The 18,064-nt window shown below is 41.3% G+C and overlaps 1 protein-coding gene across 4 annotated transcripts in view; it reads right to left on the reverse strand.

Moving 5' to 3' along the window:
- PLAG1 (PLAG1 zinc finger) overlaps positions 1-18,064 on the reverse strand; it is a 44,266-nt gene that overhangs the window by 17,272 nt on the left and 8,930 nt on the right. Inside the window, exon 1 of one of the 4 annotated variants that reach the window (XM_036264069.1) lies at positions 5,915-5,961. The exons of the other annotated variants lie outside the window; for them this stretch is intronic. The gene's annotated coding sequence lies outside the window, so the exon portion shown is untranslated. Of the gene's footprint in view, positions 1-5,914; positions 5,962-18,064 lie in introns of those variants that run through there. 4 annotated transcript variants of the gene reach the window in all.

Consider the following 18,064-nt stretch of genomic DNA (forward strand, 5'->3'; position numbering starts at 1 on the left):
TTAAGGTAAATGGATGGCAAATAAGCACATGAAAAAGATACTTAGCATCATCATTAGGGAAATGCAAATTAATACCACAACATACCGCTATCTACCCACTAGAATGACTAAAATTAAAAAGACTGACCAGCCCTGGCCGGCTTGACTCAGCAGTTAGGCCCTTGGACTCCAGGGTTGCAATTTGATTCCCAGTCAAGGGCATCACCTGGGTTGCAGGTTTGCTCCCCGGCCCAGTAGAGGTCATGCAGGAGGTAACTGATCCATGTGTCTGTCTCTTTCACATTGATGTTTCTCTCTTTCTCTTTCTCTCCCTCCCTTCCACTCTATCTTTAAAACAGATACCTATTTTAAAGATAGGTACCATCATACAGTACATCACCAATATGAATATAAGAGTGACTTGAGAAAACAATCTGGTAGTTTCTTAACAAGTTAAACATGTGCCTATCATATGACACAGCCATTTCACACCTATTATTTATCCAAGAGATATGAAAACCATATACAAAGACTTGTACATGAATATTCATAGCAGCTTTATTTGCAATAGTCAAAAACTACATATAACTCAAATGTCCATCAATGTGTGAATGGATAAACAAATTGTAGAATCAGATAATAAATTACTAAGTTAATAAATAAATAAATAAATCAGCAATAAAAAGGAATGAACCTTTGGTACACACAGTAACAAAGATGAACCTCAAAATAAATATGCTGAATAAAAGACAAAAAAAAGTATATATTACATAATTCCATTTATATAAAATTCTAGAAAATGCAAACTAATCTATAGTGACAGGAAGAAGCTCAGTGGTTATCTGGGGATCATTCACAAAACACATGAGTAAACTACTGGGAATGATAGATATGATTACTATGCTGGTTATGGTGATGGTTTCAGGAATGTAGACATATATCACGATTTGGTAAATTGTACACTTTAAATGTATGCAGTTTATTAAATATCAATTATAACTCAGTAAGTTATAAGGCAAATGTTTCATGTTGAGAAAAACAAAATTAATGATGAAAAACAAATCTTCATATGAATTTACTTATGTCTGCAAAAACCCCAAAGCAACTTTCTGTGAACTGATAAACTAAGTCCTTTATAAGGGCAATGACTCAAAATGACTAAATCTTTCCTTCCTATTTAGAGGGGGATTGAGGGGAATGAAGAATATGGGCTTAAGTGTAAGGGTCACATTCAATCCTTACTAGAAAGGATACATGTCTGGGCAGCTATTATTTTTTTGGATATAACACATTTTTTCTTTATTTGTCAGTTGATGGACATTAAGGTTGTTTCCACATTTTGGTTATTATGAACAATGCTGCTATGTACATTTGTGCCCAAGTGTGTGTGTATGTGTGTGTGTGTGTGTGTGTGTGTGTGTGTATGTATGTTTTTATTTTCTCTTGGGTATATTCATAGGAGTGGAGTTGCTGGGCCATATGGTAACTTTGTTCAGCCTTTTGAGGAACTGCCAAACTGTCCTCCAAAGCAGCTGCACCAACCTACATTTTTAGCAGTAATGTACATGGATTCCAATTTCTCCGTATCTCTGCCAACACTTTATTAATGTCTGTCCTAAAAAAATTATAGACACCCCAGCGAGTGTGGAATGGTATTTCATTGTGATTTTGATATGCATTTCTCTAACGACTAATGATGTTGATCCTTCTTTCATGTGCTTATTGGCCATTTTTATATCTTCTATAGAGAAATGACTTTTCAAATCCTTTGTCTAGGCAGTTTTTAGAGCCACATTCTCAGCTGTTGCTCTTGGAGGAAGCCAGTGCAGTTCACCTGTTGCTTTACAGATTGGCACATCATACTACAAGATTTAAAGGCTCCAGGAATACACTCTAACTGGAACTGAGACCTGCAAATAATAAATAGTTCAGTCTCAATTCAGCCTCACATAGACCTTTTAAATATGTTAATTAGTGGTAGCCTTAAAAAGAAAGAAGTGTCATGCTAATTGGTAGGTCTGCCATTGACTAATGAAAAAAATAACCAAAGTAACACTCCATTCAAGATAAAAGAATGAGTGTTAGCCAAGCATGGGCAGGTATTCTAGGTAGAAGAAGTCAGAAACTATGTGGTGCATCTAGGTAACTTCAGGCAACCTGTTATTTTTGGAGCCAAAAGCAAGACACGAAGTGGAGCTATGAGACTGGAGACGGGTAAGAGTGTTGCATGAATCACGTTACCAAGGGCTGAAAAATGGGAAATAATTCTGATTTACAAATTAACCTAAATGTAGGTGCCTGTACCATTTGCTCCCTCCACTTCCATCTTCAGCCATGTTGTTTTTGTTGTTGTTAATCCTCACTTGAGGATATTTTTTCCATTGATTTTTAGAGAGTGGAAGGGAGGGAGGAAGGGGAAGAGAGAGAGAGAAACATTGATGTGAGAAAAAGACACACTGATTTAGTTGCCTCCTGCACTCGCCCTGACTAAGTCCGGGGACTGAACCTGCAACCCAGGTACGTGCTCTTGACCAGGAATCGAGCCCTCGACCCTTCAGTGCATGGGCTGGCATTCCACAATGAGCCACACTGGCCATGGCCAGCCATGATTTTAGATTATTCAGAAAACAACCACTCTTTGTGTGCCTTTGTTGATATATGAAGCAAAATTAAGTGGCGATCTGCCTTTCAATTTTTATTAAGGTAGCATTTTTTAAAAGAAATTTGACCTTCCTCAATTATAAACTCAGTTGGGCCTTTGCAGTGTTTACTGACAGGTAATTAACAAAAAGGGGTTTATATCTATCAATGGGAGGCCTCAGGGTCCTCTTTCTTGAAGCTTCAGCCAGAATCTGGGGCAGCTCCTTCCCCACAGCAGAGTATATCCTCTGGTTTGCCCACCCCTCCCAACTTTGGTAAGATGTATCACAGAGAGAAGTCTTTCCATAATCTTAACCAGTACAGTTCTGGCAATCGTCTTTACCCTGCTTCTTTAAAACACTGTCTTGGAGAGGGCCTCAAAATATAAATCCTTACAGCACTTCACAGAGCTGAGAGCAGCACAGAGGAACACCCGTGCACAGGCAAAGGACTTGCTTTTGGGAATCAGAACTGAGTTTGAATCCTGTCTGACTGACCCTTAGTATCAGTGTAACTTTGGACAGTTTGAACTCTCTTCAATATTTTCCTCTGCAGAACGGGAATAAATACTTACCTTGCATTACTGCAAGAATAAACAAGGTTATGTACTTAAAATATCTAGCATAGTTCTGAAGGCTCAAAATGCAAAGCTATTGTGTTCAGTGTGCTACTCAGAAATAAGTGCTGCCCCCAAATGGCCTAATGTGTACTTAAAAATAAGTTTTTGTTTTTGTTTTTTTCCTGGCATAGGCTTTTATATAGAATCATAGCCAATAGAATCTTTGAAGAACAAACAATAGGACTATTCTATGTGAAGACTTTGCAGTCATATGTAATGTGAGATTTATATTAAAAGTGAAGCAGTATACTTCTGATGTTCTCATCTCTGTAACCAAATAGGGTATACTTGAAATTTTATGGTGCTCAGAGTCACAGATAATCCCAAATCACATCTAAAGGAAAACCGATACATGTGGAGCCAGAAGTCACTTTTGCATGTTGATTGGAATGTAATTTGGGAAATATGATTATTGATCATTACAAGCCCTGCTTATGGCTTAGCTGTGGTTGCCGTCTCTCGGCCTGCCGGGATTGGTGCAACACAATGAAACTACAAGCACAAGCTGCTTGTAGTGAGGGGGAGCTTTGCAAGGTAGCAAATGCTCCAGATCTTTGGACGCAGTCCCATTTATTTGCAGATTGGTACCCCCAGGTTACAAGTAGATTTATGTAAAATATTACCTTGAGATGCCATCTCTGTAAACTATACAGCCTAGTTTTGTCTCTTGCTTTTTACAGAGGAAAGAGATTTTGAAACTAAAAGATAACAAACACAGACATTCTTGAGTCCTAGGACCCATTAGTCCACCCAAGCAAACCTTATCTTATTCACATGCAAATGAAGCACTCAATTGCACCAGATAGTGAGAATGCATTAACACAAGGTTACAAATCATTCATCTTCCAACCCCCCAACCTTTGTTTTCTTCAAAATGTGGGCTGCTGCAGTGGTCAGGAGCATCATTACTCGTTTTTTGGTCTTCTACAAAGAGGACACTACCATCTTCCAAACCCCTAACCCCACACAAAAACTCGAGTATTAACTAAGACTCATACCACAAAAGGGCTGCTAATAGTAACTTCTCACAGTTTTTAAATAAGCAATGTGGGCTTTTTGAAATTTCTAAATAATCATACGTGTACTATTTTTACATACTTGTTTATTATCCCTTACAGAAGAAATGTTTCTAAACACTAAATGTAATTTTAACTAAGTAATTGACATTAGGTCCTCATTGTCAGTTACCTTTAGCAACACACTGTGTCATTATCCATAGGTACCTGCCACAACACTGGACTTGCTTGCTTTACTTTATTTAAAAAATTTTTTATTGGCACTGATCATCATAATATAGACGGGGAAGATACAGAAACTGGAGTTTATATTTTTCTGTATATTTACCTATGTGATACTGGACATGCTTTCTGGCCTTTCTGAACCTCAACATCTTTAACTATAAAGAGAACACAGCCAATTCTTGATTAAGTAGAGTAACTGAGAAGGGAGGACACAAAATCATGGCTGAAACAAAATGAGTCACAGCAATACACTGGTGGTTCTTTGCTTTTAAACTGAAACCCTCTTGGATAATATAAAACTATAGATCAATCCATGCCAGAGGAGAGGGGGAAAGTGACTTCAGGAGTAACAAAACCAGAAAAAAACCTCTTGGATCTGTATCCAATATCTTTAGTTGGGACCCAGTGAAGGCTGCAGAATAAGTTCCATCAGAGAAGAGATACTGACTTTTATTATCCATTTCCATATCCTTAACACCTATAACAGTGGGCACACAAAGGAGATCCTCAAACAGTTTGCTGAATGAACAGAGGAGGAAGAGAAGAGGGAAGGAGGGAAGCTTTCCATTCTGTTGGCCAAATGGATCTATGGAAGAAAACAGCTTTCAAACCTACTTGATTATTTTTGTGAATAATTAGGAACTGATTGAATACTTTATATTTGAACATTCTTTGGATTTCCCTAGAGTATTCAGCAATCAAGAACATCTTGTTCTTTCTTGACTTGGCCCACCCGCACAGGACAGCAAGACGCTGCAGTCACTGTGCCATCTTGTGGTCACATCTAGAAAGTTCGTCTTCCTCAATATAACAGTATAATCCTCCTACCTGCACGTAGGTTCTTGGAATGGACTGTAAAAACAAACTTTGGGATAAATACATCTCCGTTGTGTAATTTAACTATCAAGATATCATGGAAAACACAAAAACTTACTAGTCACTAGTTGTATCATCAAAGAGTGTGCAATCTAATAACAGAGGTATCCCAAAAGGATACTTATCATTATTGATAACACAAAACAGAAAGTAAAAAATGCAATAAAATAAGTATAGATTAGGAGCAATGGGGATTCACAGAAAGAAAAGATTCTTTCAAGCTTTGGAGCATTTGAGAAAGAAGAACCAGCTAACTGAGCAGAGAGGTAAGATGTGGATTGTACCAGAGGGAAGGAGGAGCCCAGAAAGGGCAGGAGAGTGTGGACTGCAGCAGGGGCAGTATCACTTCCTTGACTGGAGCCCACAGTGCCTTCAGGAAAGGAGGGAAAACAAGGCTGTAGAAAGGCAAGGCTGGTGCAGACTAGGACAGAGTGGAAGAGCCTCTGCTTTAGGAAGTGAACAGCAGAGGGAAAAGGCAGTTTTGTTTGTGGAAATAATCTTGCCTGGTAATCACAGAGGTCACATGGACTAGCCGTGTGGCCTTGGGTAAATGACTTACCTTTTTTCAGCTGGTGTTTCCTCAGTTGATAAGTGAGATAATTAAATCCTACAAGGTAGTGTGAAATAACTGTTATTGTATATAAAGCACATACCACAGTGATCAGCACTCAGGTTAAGTCACAGTCAATAACGTGAAGCCCTTGAATGGCAGCTTTTTTTTTACTTTATTTATTTATTTATTTATTTATTTATTTCCTCACTTGAGGACACCTTTCCTTTTTTTTTTTTTATTCAGATAGAGCAGGAAGAGAGAGAGAGAAACATCAACATGAAAGGGACACATCAAGTGGCTGCCACCCGCACAACCCAACAGGGCTGGGGACAAACTGCAACCGAGGTACATGCCCCCAGTGGGAACCAAACCCAGGTCTCTCTGGACCGCAGACTGACGCTCTAACCGCTAAGCCAAACCAGCCAGGACGAATGGCAGCTTATTTAACAGGCAAGGGAGGAGTAGCACAGATTTTAAAGAGCAGGGTAAGGACCAGAACGGAAGATGGCCTGTGGCAGAGACACGGGAGTGACAACTTAGAACACACAAGTATTTTAGGGAAGGAGTGTGGAGAGGGCAAAAGGGAGGAACTCTTTGGGATAGAGAGGATGGTCAGTAGAAGGGTAAAAGGAATGCTACTGAATGAAGAAAAAAATCAGGAAGCTGTACTACTGTAGAAACAAAAAGAAGAGACTGTTTCATGGAGACAGTGGTCAAAATAAGGACTAAATACTACACCCTATTGATTTAGCAACCTGTAGGTTTTCAGTAATCTTGGAAATAACTATTTTAGGGGTTGAGGGACCAGAATGAAACAGTGAAGTTGAGGAAGGAATGCTCATGGAAGAAAACTGAGGCACTAAGAACACATAGCTCTTTGGAGAGATTGTTATCAGCTGGAGGGGAAAGTACAGAAAACACAGAGCTTCTGTCACTGTTTGTTTTTTAAGATGGCATAGGTTTGCCACGATTGCATGCTGACAGGAAGGACACGGTAGAGAAGGAAAGGCTGAGAAAGGATAATAGTTTGAGACCCAGAGCACAGAAAGAGATACAGGAGGACAGGGTGTGTGCAGATGCCGAACCAAAGACCATGCAAGACAGTCATTAATGTTGCTTCAGTGAAGATGTGATACCTAAGCACAGCTTTCAAGGATGAATAGGCATTGGACAAGTGGACAAAAGGATGTCAGAATATTCTAGCAGAGGAAATGGCATGAGCAAAGGCAGGCCTATGAATCCAGCCTGACATGCCTAAGGAACTTTAGTAGTCTGGTGCTATGGGGGTGAAAGAGGAAGGGAGGAAACATTCTCAAGGCAGAGCTGGAGAGTAACTGGGGACCACATTGCAAAAGGCCTTGGACTCAGGCTGTCATTTCAGGCCTACTTTATATTCTCTCCTTCTAAATCATCCTGTAATGATTGTTCCCAGTCATCTGGAAACACAAGAAAAGAAAATGCAAGGCAGAGAATTCTTCCAAGGTTGAGAGTAGTAAGGTCGGTACAGAGGGCAGTTGATGGAGTGGAATGTTCTAGAGCACTAGCAAGTATAAGCTGTGGTGGCAGGGAGCAAGTGAAACCAGAAAGGAATGGACAGCCCAAGAGAAAAGGAGGTGAAAGTGGCAATCATGAAAGAACAGGTTCAGCAGGAGCAAGGGAGTAAGTGAAGTTAAAAGACATGAAGCTGCGGTCAGAAAGGCCCATGTTAGGGTTCAAATCAGAGGCAAGCAGTTCCAAGCCACAATGACATGTTGCAAAACATTATGCAAATGTGAGGTATTTTTATTGTGTATTGTAACTTAAGAGAATCTTGACTATAACTTTTGAATATTCCTAACACTTTAGATTTCTCAAATGACATCCCCAGACAGTTAATACTTAAAGGTTGAATCCTTATTTTTTAAAAAAGGAATCATCAGGTAATGTATATAATTACTCCCTTAAATTACTTGCTTTGTAAATTCTGATTAATTCAGAATTTTTCCTTTCCCTTCAATGTGAATGTGTAGTATTCATATAAAGTGATCTTTAACTTATTCTGCAATGTTGATAGGAGGAAACTCCTGGCCAGTGTGGCTCAGTGGATTGAGCATCGTCCGATGGACTGAGAGGTCCCGGTTTGATTCCCGGTCAGGGCACGTGCCCGGGTTGCAGGCTCAATCCACAGTAGTGGGGGTGTGGAGGAAGCAACCGATCGATGTTTCTATCTCTCTCTCCCTTCCTCTCTCTCTAAAAAAATCGATAAAAAAAAAAAGGAAAGTATAAACTATGTTTATAAAAATAAATAAAATATGGGGGGGGGGAGAGGAAGTACACCAGTTCTGAACAGCCAAATTAGATGTTACAAATCCACACACATCATGAACTTTATTGTAGAGGTGAGGACCACATTCCCTCCTTCCTTCAGTGCCCGTCTCACAGGCAAAATGATAACAAGTTGGGTTACTGAGAGTTTAGGCATAAGCAGCCTTAGGTGTCAAAGGCAAATGTAATGATGGCAGCATAGGGTGACTGTCAGAAGGGAACACAGAAAGATAAATACATAGAAGAGAATAAAAAAGCCAGACAGTAGCAAGATTTAAGTGGCAATGGCCCACGGTGGGGAGGGTTAAGGAAATGGGCACTTCCATGGACTACTGGTGACTATTGGAGGACAAACTAGCCATGCAACTGCCAAACAAAGGAAGGCATTTATCATTCTGTCCACTCATTTTTCACACCTAAAAATTTATCGGAAGAAAATAAACTGAGATGCACATAAAGATTCAGGCACAAGGCCATTAATTACTGCATTATTCATTAAAGACTGGACACAAACTAGACAGCCAACAATTGTGCTCACCCGAAAGTACACTATCTTTTGAGGACTACACAGAATTAACACATAAACACGTGGGAAATAACCTTTATACAATGCAAACTTTTCCAAAAGTAGGATATAAAACAAAGAAAGATCCCAATTCAGTTTACTAAAGTATTACCTATTACACAGGTTTAAAGAAAAAAATGTCAGAAGGAAATGTCTGTTAGTATTTAACATATTTTAATGAACATTAAATTAACATTAATTATTATTAATAATGAACATTAATATTAACACCAAAAATAAGACATCATATATTTACTATATTTACATTGATGTTATTCTTATTGCTTATAGTACTTAATTGAATAGTTACTTTTTATATATTCAATATTTTGAACTTTTCTTTCTAGGCCCTAGAATCTAGGGCATTATAATATGTTCGGAGGCAATAAGTAGAACCTGAATCTTACATAAAATACGGAGCCATGGGAGCATGTCAAACAATCCTACAGGGAAGCAATTAGCAAAATCCAGACTTGTGGGAAACTCTACAGGACCAAACAAAAACAAACTATTTCTTCAACAAACCAATTTTAAGGGGGCAATAAAGGAAAAGGTAACTTGAAGGTCAAAAGAACTTAAAAGATGTATCAACTGACTGTAGATATGGCCTTATAGAATCTGGATCATGAAAATTTTTAAAAATAAAAATTAAGAAACAAGTGTGGAGATCAGACACTAAATGTCTGATAATGTTAAGGAACCATTGTTCTTTTGGGATGTGATAACCGCATTGTGATTATACTGTAAAAAAGAGTGTGGCCCTGGCCGGTTTGGCTCAGCGGTTAGAGCATCAGCCCGCAGCCCAGAGAGTCCCGGGTTTGGTTTCCAATAAGGGCACCCACCTCGGTTGTAGTTTGTCCCCGGCCCCGGTTGGGGTCGTGTGGGTGGCAACCACTCGATGTGTCTCTCTCACATCGATGTCTCTCTCTCTCTCTTCCTCCCTCACTCCCTCCTGCTTTATCTGAAGATAAATGCAAAAATGTCCTCAGGTGAGGATAAAATAATAAAAATAAAAATAAAGAGTCTGAACATTTTGGAAATACATACCAAAAAATATACAAATGATATGAAATAATGTGCATCAGAATAGTCTGCAAGAGATGGGTCGGGTGTGGGTATGGGGACAAAATAAGACTGGCCACAGAGGTGATAACTGTTGAAACTGGTTGTGGGTATATGAGTATTCATTCTACTATTCTTCCTACTTCTGTAAATCTTTGAAATATTCTATAATAATAAGGCATTTTTATAAAATCTCAAAACGCAGCACTACACTTAACCTACACAGTAAACCTGTATGTTTGTTCTATACTACAAACTGTGTGGGTACTTAATAAAAACTGGTTGATAACTGCAAAGTCTGAAATTATTTACATACAGTTTACGATGCTTACAACTTCTGTGATCTAAGGAATGCGCATGATCATTTCTGAGACCCTGACCCTGCCATAGAGTTCACAGACCAATCAACTGATCTATGCTCCTCTACTGAAGCAAAGTATCTTTTTAGGGTATGAATTTCTTCTCAGGGTATGAATGTAAAAGTAACACAGTAACAAGTATCTTTAGTAGCCATGGTCTTACAATTATACAAACTATGTTTTAGAATTAAATATTCTAGGAGATGGTTTTTAACATTTAGGCTTTCAAGCAATCACTTAGTATTAAATGACTGGGTAATTTTTACCTTTAATAAGGGTGGAGGATAAATTAGTGTAGCAAGATCAGGCTGTGTCAGGCTGTGACAAGGTGGATGAATGGAGTGGCAATGGGCACACCACAGTGGAAAGGCCCCAGACAGACCAGGCATCAGGAGAAAGCATTTGCTGGACTTGGGATGGGGGGGTTTGGGGGGGGGGGAGAGAGAGAGGAAGTGCCCAAAGTGGCAAGGTTTAGGAGAGGAGGTAAAGATGTGAAGTTCTGCAGGACAAGGAGGACAAGTGGATGGAGGTGGCAGTCAAGTGAAGGCTGGGAACCATTTTGGCTTGCAGAATCAGTATTTCCACTGGCTGAAGAAAAGGAACCAATGGGGTGAACACAATTCCATATTCAATGGGACAAGAAAAGAGATGGTGCACCTTGGGCAGCAGTATAGAGCTTCTCAGCAGCTAAGATAAGAAGGGGTTAGGGTACAAACAAGGTTGGTGGTCAGGGAACAGATTGTTGATAGGGCATATCTGATAAGACTCAATTTTCTGGGGCCAAACTTACCTAATATCTATCACAGATCCTAAGTAGAATTTCTATTAGACTATTAGCTATGAATAGATTAATATTCATTATTAGAACATAAATATTATATATTTCTATTCTATTAAGTATTAGAGTAGAATATAAATATTAATATTAACCTATTAATAGAATTAGATTCTTAAGAGATTCTAGTCCCATGATAGAATTATTATCATTATTAACTAGAATTTCAGAGTTTAAAAAACAAAAACCATGAGCACTTATATGAACCAGGCTCTATGCTGAGAATTTTTTTCATACATCATCTCATTTAATACTTAGTTATCTAACTTCTCTGGGCCTCATTTTCTTCCTCTGTGAATGGGGGATAAGCACAGTACCGACCTGATGGAGTTATCAGAAGAATTAAAGTAGTCACAGAGTAAGCCCTTCATAATGTCAGGTGATACTGTTTGTTGTTCCAGAGAAGTGAGATAACTTCCCAATTCATGGGGTCAGTGAGAGCCCCACAGTAGCTAACCAGACTCCTTGACTTCCCAGTGATGCGGAGAGAGCAGCACAACATGAGAACATGCAGTAAACGGGTGGCCAGAGGCTGGCAGTAGGGCAGTAGTGGGGCCACGAAGCAGGCCCCACTTTAAGATCTGGAGGTGGCTGAAGGTGTCCGGAAGTTCATTCCCAGCAGCTGGAGAAAATGTGTGCAGGTCCTCTGGCCCGAAGTGTTCTCAGCCCTACTCCAAGGAAGTAAAGGGGCCTGGAGCTCGGAGAGCCTGGCTTCTTGTGGAGCACAGGAGAGGGTGCCAGCGGGAGAGAGCTGGCCCCCATGCAGCTCTGGGTAGGTGAGGCGACAACACCCAAGACACTCTTTTAACTATTACAGCTCAGGAGACTTAAGGCTGCCCTGGTGCTTGCTGTGTGAAGGTGAAGGGTGATAGCAAGATAAATAAGAACTAGTCCTGTGGATGGCGGAGAGGACTAAGTCAAAGCAGGCTATGTGCTCAGGACTACAAGCCAAGCACTAAAACAGGGCTCTGGGGGGACAGAAGAACCACACAGGCAGGCCTGAAAGGATCTGTCTAGTAAGAAGTGGGAAAAGAGAATCCTAAGCTCAGAAGCCAAGGGCAGGGTGGGTTCAAGTATTGGTGTTTCAGGTAACAATCTATGGTGCCAGTGAACCAAAGGAGTCTTAAATCTATTTTATGATGGTTGTGATCAACATGTACATTATACACAGAAAAAAGTTTTATGTGATATATAATAACTTTTAGTATTTTAATTAGGGCAAAAGGAAAAGGTGTGACCTGTCTGGGATCTGTGACTTGAAGAGGAAAGACTAGAGTTTAAGGTACCTTCAGTGATCAGACCATAATTGCCATTAAAGATTTTCTGTGGGAATCCAGTGGAGGCATCAGGACAGGGCACGTTTCTTGTGGGGACTGAGCAGCACTGTATTTCCCTACCCCAATTCCCTGGTGTGGTAGTGCAGACACCAAGGGTGCGGGCGGAGTTTTGTGTCTGTTCACTGCCCTGTGTACTCTCCTGCACTTGGCCATGTCTCTTCTCTGTGCAGGCTCCTTCTCTCCCTCCCTCTGCAAATCGGCCTCTCTTCCCCCACTTGGTGTGTGCAGACATGTGCACCTTCCTCTGCAGGTGTCTGAGTGTCCCACTCAGCCACCCCCTCTGGTTTGTGTGCACTTACCTGTGCCAACTCCCTTCTGAATTCCTGTCTGTTGTCTTGCTTTCCCATTTGGGGGTGTGTACAACTTCCTCCCCTCTCCTTCTGTGTATGCATGCAACCCCCTCTTTCTCTCTGGGTACTTGTGTTTGCAGATCCCTAGGTGTGTACGTGTGTCTCATCACCACTGTGTGTTTGCACTTGTGTGTGTGTGTGTCCTCTTCCCGTCTGCGAGTCTCTCTCTCCTGCTGAGGGTGTGTATGTGTATGTGGCATCTCCCCTACTGGGGGGGAGGGCTGTTTCTTCCACTCTCTGGATGCCTGTGTGAGACCAGCTCCTTCCCCATCCTAGTGTGCCTAGTGTCAATGTGTCCCTCTCCCCAACCCCTAGTGGGAGAGTGAGCGAGCGCTGTCTCCCTCCCTTCACATCTTGGTGTGAGTGTACCTCTCCCTCACCTTCCGTGTGTGTGTGTGTGTGTGTGTGTGTGTGTGTGTGTTTTCCCCTTCCCCATCCTGGAGTCTGTCTCTTTCTTCCACCTCTCACCTTTTCCTACCTTCTAAATGTGAATCACTCTCTCCCCCCAGCCCACCTGTGGGAGCAAGTAAGTACCCCTCTGCACTTCCATGTCTTCCCCCAGGCAAGGGAGAGACAAAAAGACTTGTCTGTGTGTCTTTCTTTCCCCTCTCTGGGTATGAGCCAGGTGTGCCGTTGTCTCTCCTCCATCTATATATCTTTCTCTTGCTTTCTCTCTCCTGACACAGTAACGCTCATTTACACATACATACATAATACAGTCTCCAGGCATACATGTCTCCCATCCCCTCTGTGTTTAGGTCTGTGTTCCTCTCTCTCCAATTCTGGATCTCCTTTGGCCCTGGGTGCTCTGGTTGTGTGTACATCCTGCCCCCCCCCAATACAAATGCCTATTTCTGGCTTTTTGTGGGGTATCTGAAAGGCTTGCTGTGGGTAAGGGTTGGACTGCTTGGCAGTGCTGAGGGGGGCATATCTATACATGTTGGGGAGGGTGCAGGCCATGTAGGGAGGGGGAAATGGGGTGGGAGGGAGCAGCAGGATGGGACAAGCCACTCCCTTACCTCCCAACCTTGCTGTCTTGTGCTTCACAGTTAACCAGGAGTCTGGTTGTGACTCCTGAGGGCTCAACCCAAGCCTCTTCTTGTTGCCTCTATATGGGGCTCACTGCTGCCTGCCGTTCTCCTTGACACTCTCCTAAGACACCCTCTTGGACGACTAATCTCACAGGCCCTAACTGCTGTAGCCCAGTAAGAAAGCTGAATGCACACTGGATGGGAGCAATGTCCCAGAGCAGTGAATGGAGATGGCCATGCAAGCAACCCATCCCAGAAACAGGCAGGCAGGGAAATGTCTGGGACACACCAAGCCACAGAGCTCCAAAGGAGCAGGGGAAGAAGATGAGGAAGGTGTGAGTAGAGAGGTCATTAGTCCCATGGAGCTTCACTCTCAAGGTGCCATACCTGAGGGAGGGGATGACTTCTCCCTTTAACCACATGAAAAGGGCAGTCATGAAAGACGGTATCTAGCCTACAAAGGGCAACTCATGTTGTGCTCAGGAGTTCTAATCACAGTCTAGGCTGGCTGTCCTCAGACAGGGCACAAGATGGTCCAGTAGGGCGGCTCTCTGGCTTCATGCCCCACCTTGCTCCTCTGGCAGGGTCTGGAAGTGCCTGCTCTAGGTTGTTCCTAGCTTGCTCTTTCTTATCATTTAGGTGTCTACACAAAGGTTCCTCATCAAAACGCCTTTTCTCTGACCACTGTTTCTAAGGGTCCCTCATCCCTGAAGTGCCCAAGACTCTTCAGCCTTGTATTTCTTATTTCCTTCAAACTACCTGCCACAAGACGAGAGAACTCTGTTTACTGTCTGTCTCCTCTGCTCACTGAGGGTGAGAGCCGGCTTTGTGTCTGGCACTGTAACTGACCCCTGGCAGGCACTCTGAATGAGATGGGAGGACAGATGTCCTGTACACAGATGTGGAGATGTATCTGTATACAGAGAAACGGGCCTGGGGGCCCAGGTGAGGGGTAAGGACTGAAGCTTTCTAAGAACAAAGCTGCAAGCAAGGCAAAGAGACTACAGGAGAGGTAGCAGTGAGGTAGCGGTGCACAGGAAAAGTGTACATTGAGAGAGGAGAGGTGGTAGACCAGGGAACTCTGTGGGTCCTGGGAAATGCCAAAATGCTGGTCATTAGGAACAAGTAGAAGAAGAGGTGCCATTAAAAGAGAGTGCAAAGGAGGTGCTGGAAAGAACAGCAGGGCCATAAGAGCAGGAAGGAGGGAGTTTTCAGAAATATGTCAAGTACTACAGAAAGGCCAAGCAGAAATAAAATGGAAAAGATGCCACCAGGTTTGGTATGTGGGGGGTTACTAATGGATGTTCTCTTCAAACAGAATATGGGGGGAGGGGGGCAGGATCGGTTAAAGAGGACGTGAAAGCAACAGAAACTGGGCACAGATTACTCTTTTAGGGAGTTTGGCACTGATGGGAAGAAAGATACTTGAGGAGGGGGCGGGATGAAAGCAAAGGTCTTCTGTTTTTGATGGGGGAGATTTAAGAATACTTTGCAGATGGAGAAGAGATGGTGATACCAAGATGGGAGAGGTGAGTGGGCCAGAATAACCTGGTCAGCTCCAGCAGCACCAATGATGAATGCCTCTCAAGGCCATGGGGCCCAGCCTCCCCAGCCAGACCTACTCTCCCCAAGACTCAACCAAGTGCTGAGGGTCAGTGATGGGAGGACTGAACAAAGGGACTGAGAATGGAGACACAGCTAAAATAGTGTCTTTATATCACTGAAGACCCTACTTTGAATCTTAGTGGGTCCCTCTCTCAACAACATGAAAACCTTTCAGTGTGGTAACCAAAATCCAATACACCCTGGCCCCAGTCTCCTTGTCCAGCCTCATCTAACATCATTCTGCTCACTCCTGACACCCTACCCTCCAGCTACAGAAGAGCACCCAGCATGTGCCGCATGACAAGATCAGTCATCCTTCCCTTGTGCTTAGCTTTCCCTCCCATTATCTGCTCTAGGACCGCCATCCTCTGTGACTCAGATTCACCTGTTGGTATAAACTACTCCTTGCTCTATGTGTCCACTTTGTTTAGGTCTCCACAATAAAAGTACTAAACCTACTTAAATTAAACCTACCTAAAAAGTACTAAATCAACTTAATTTTCCTAACTCATCTTCTATTGCTCAAAAAGCTACAATGTCTTCTATAGCATAGAGTGCAAACTCCTCAGGTTGCCAATCAAGGTTGTTCACAAATCAGGCTTCAGCATACCTTTCTAGTCTTACCTTAACTGCTCCCTAACAAACCATCCTCTCCAGTCAGACTGGTCTTCTTGGTGGCCATGAACAATAAGCACATTTCTGCCTCTGCTGAATCATTTATTTCACCTGAATATCCTCACTTCTTTCTGCCTATTCTTAACACACATCTTCTATAAAATTCACCTCAAGTTCCACTTCTCCTTCGTTGAGTGCTTATAGTTTTTGTCCGGAATATTCATTTGGCATTTAAAAATACACAGCTTTGTGATTTCTTTCATATTATCAACCCATCATCCAAAAGGTAAGAAAAAAGAAAAAAAGACAAGGAAAAAGTAGAAAGCAAATATAAGTACCCTAGTGGGGCAGAAATTCTCTCCCCCTTCCCAGCTTCAATTTGAAGTATGAACAAAGACGACGGTTTGAAACAGGACTCAAAGACGGCTAAGAAATGAACAGGAACGTGAGAAGAGCACTGCAGGGAGGCTGCACGAAGTCAAAGGGGTGGCCACAGTCAAATGTGGGGTGTTGCTAAATCCCCTAAACCTATGGAGATACATAAGTGAACATAACAGAGATTTTAAACATAATTTGGAATTCTGGACTTACTGGAATGATATCATATACTGTATTAAGTTCTTTCAATTCTCTTATGTGGTAAGATTATCAGTGATATTTCTATCTTGAAAGCCTAACATCTAAAAATGAAACTAAATAATATGTTCAATTGTCACAATACAAAATTATAGTTTATTCAACTAAAGCCATGCAAAAACTAAAAAAGAGATGCTTATCCTGAAATCAGATGGCTTTGCTACAAAACTATTTGAAAGCAAAAATTCATAAAACTGCACCTATTTAAGATCATCAAATCTGTAAAACAAAGTTTAGGTTTGTATCTTTAAAAATTTCCTTTAACTTAGTAAGTTTATAAAATTTCCCCCAATTCCTATGTATATCTGAAAAATGAGTAGACATATAGCACTAACTTGAATTACTGTGTCAACTTTATGACTGAAAACTTTATTTTCAAATATGTTTTTACTGGATATTTTAGAGAGAGAGAGAAGGGAGAGAAACATCAATCAGCTGCCTCCTGCATGACCCCTACTGGGGATCAAGCCCACAATCCAGGCATGTGCCCTGACCAGGAATCGAACCAGGACCTCTCAGTCCATGGGGTGACACTCAATCCACTGAGCCAAACTGGCTAGACGAAACTTTTATTTTTACAACAAGTAAATTTTTAAAGTAAATGTTGACTTCAACATGGCTAAGGTTTAGGTGTACGCTGGCAAATTAATGTATACTAACTGGCTTCTATGGCCTGTCCATTCTAAAGACTTACTTATAAAAAGTGAAAGAATTCCAATTTCTGGAGTCATTACTCTTTGCATGCGTATTATGCCTCCACTTCCTATCTCTCAAGATTCCTGTGAATGTAATGAGATCATATAGGTAAAAAGCAAAGACTGCTATCTATCCAAATTATTTTATGGCTAACCTCAGTATTAATACTCAAAATACTTTGGATGATATAATTTGAAAGTCATGTTGGCTAATGATTCAGGGAATAATGTAACCAATCATGTTAAGTTTCTTTTTCTTTTAAATAGAAACCGTCTCTTTTTGTGCTTATTTTTGGTTTTGCTTTTATAGAGAACACTTTTAACTAAAACTTGGCTAAAATAAAAAAAAAATCTTATCTCTCATATCTTTAAAGGACCCAAAGCTCCACTTTCTCATTTGATCGATGTCAAGCTATATTTAAATACTACTCCAAGTCCACTTTATTTTAGTGAAGGGACAGATGAAGCAGATAAAGGTATTTTACCTTTTAAAAGTCCCAAATTTCATTTTGGGCTGTTGAATACTATCCTTCTGAACTGTGTAACTTTTAAAATTCTAGATTTAGTACAGCCTTAGCTACGGAAGGAAAGTATACCAAAATATCTTTTAAATTTATTGTAATATGTATGCTTATTTTCCAGAAAGGGTTTTGGATGTAAACGCTTGATGAAAAGCACAGAAATTAGTCCATTCAGTACGCAGGCACTGCCATACACAGGGTGGCAGCACTGAGAACAAAATGCGTGCAAAAAGCAGAACAC

This window comes from Molossus molossus, unplaced genomic scaffold (assembly GCF_014108415.1).
Source record: "Molossus molossus isolate mMolMol1 unplaced genomic scaffold, mMolMol1.p scaffold_m16_p_16, whole genome shotgun sequence".
Taxonomy (NCBI): domain Eukaryota; kingdom Metazoa; phylum Chordata; class Mammalia; order Chiroptera; family Molossidae; genus Molossus; species Molossus molossus.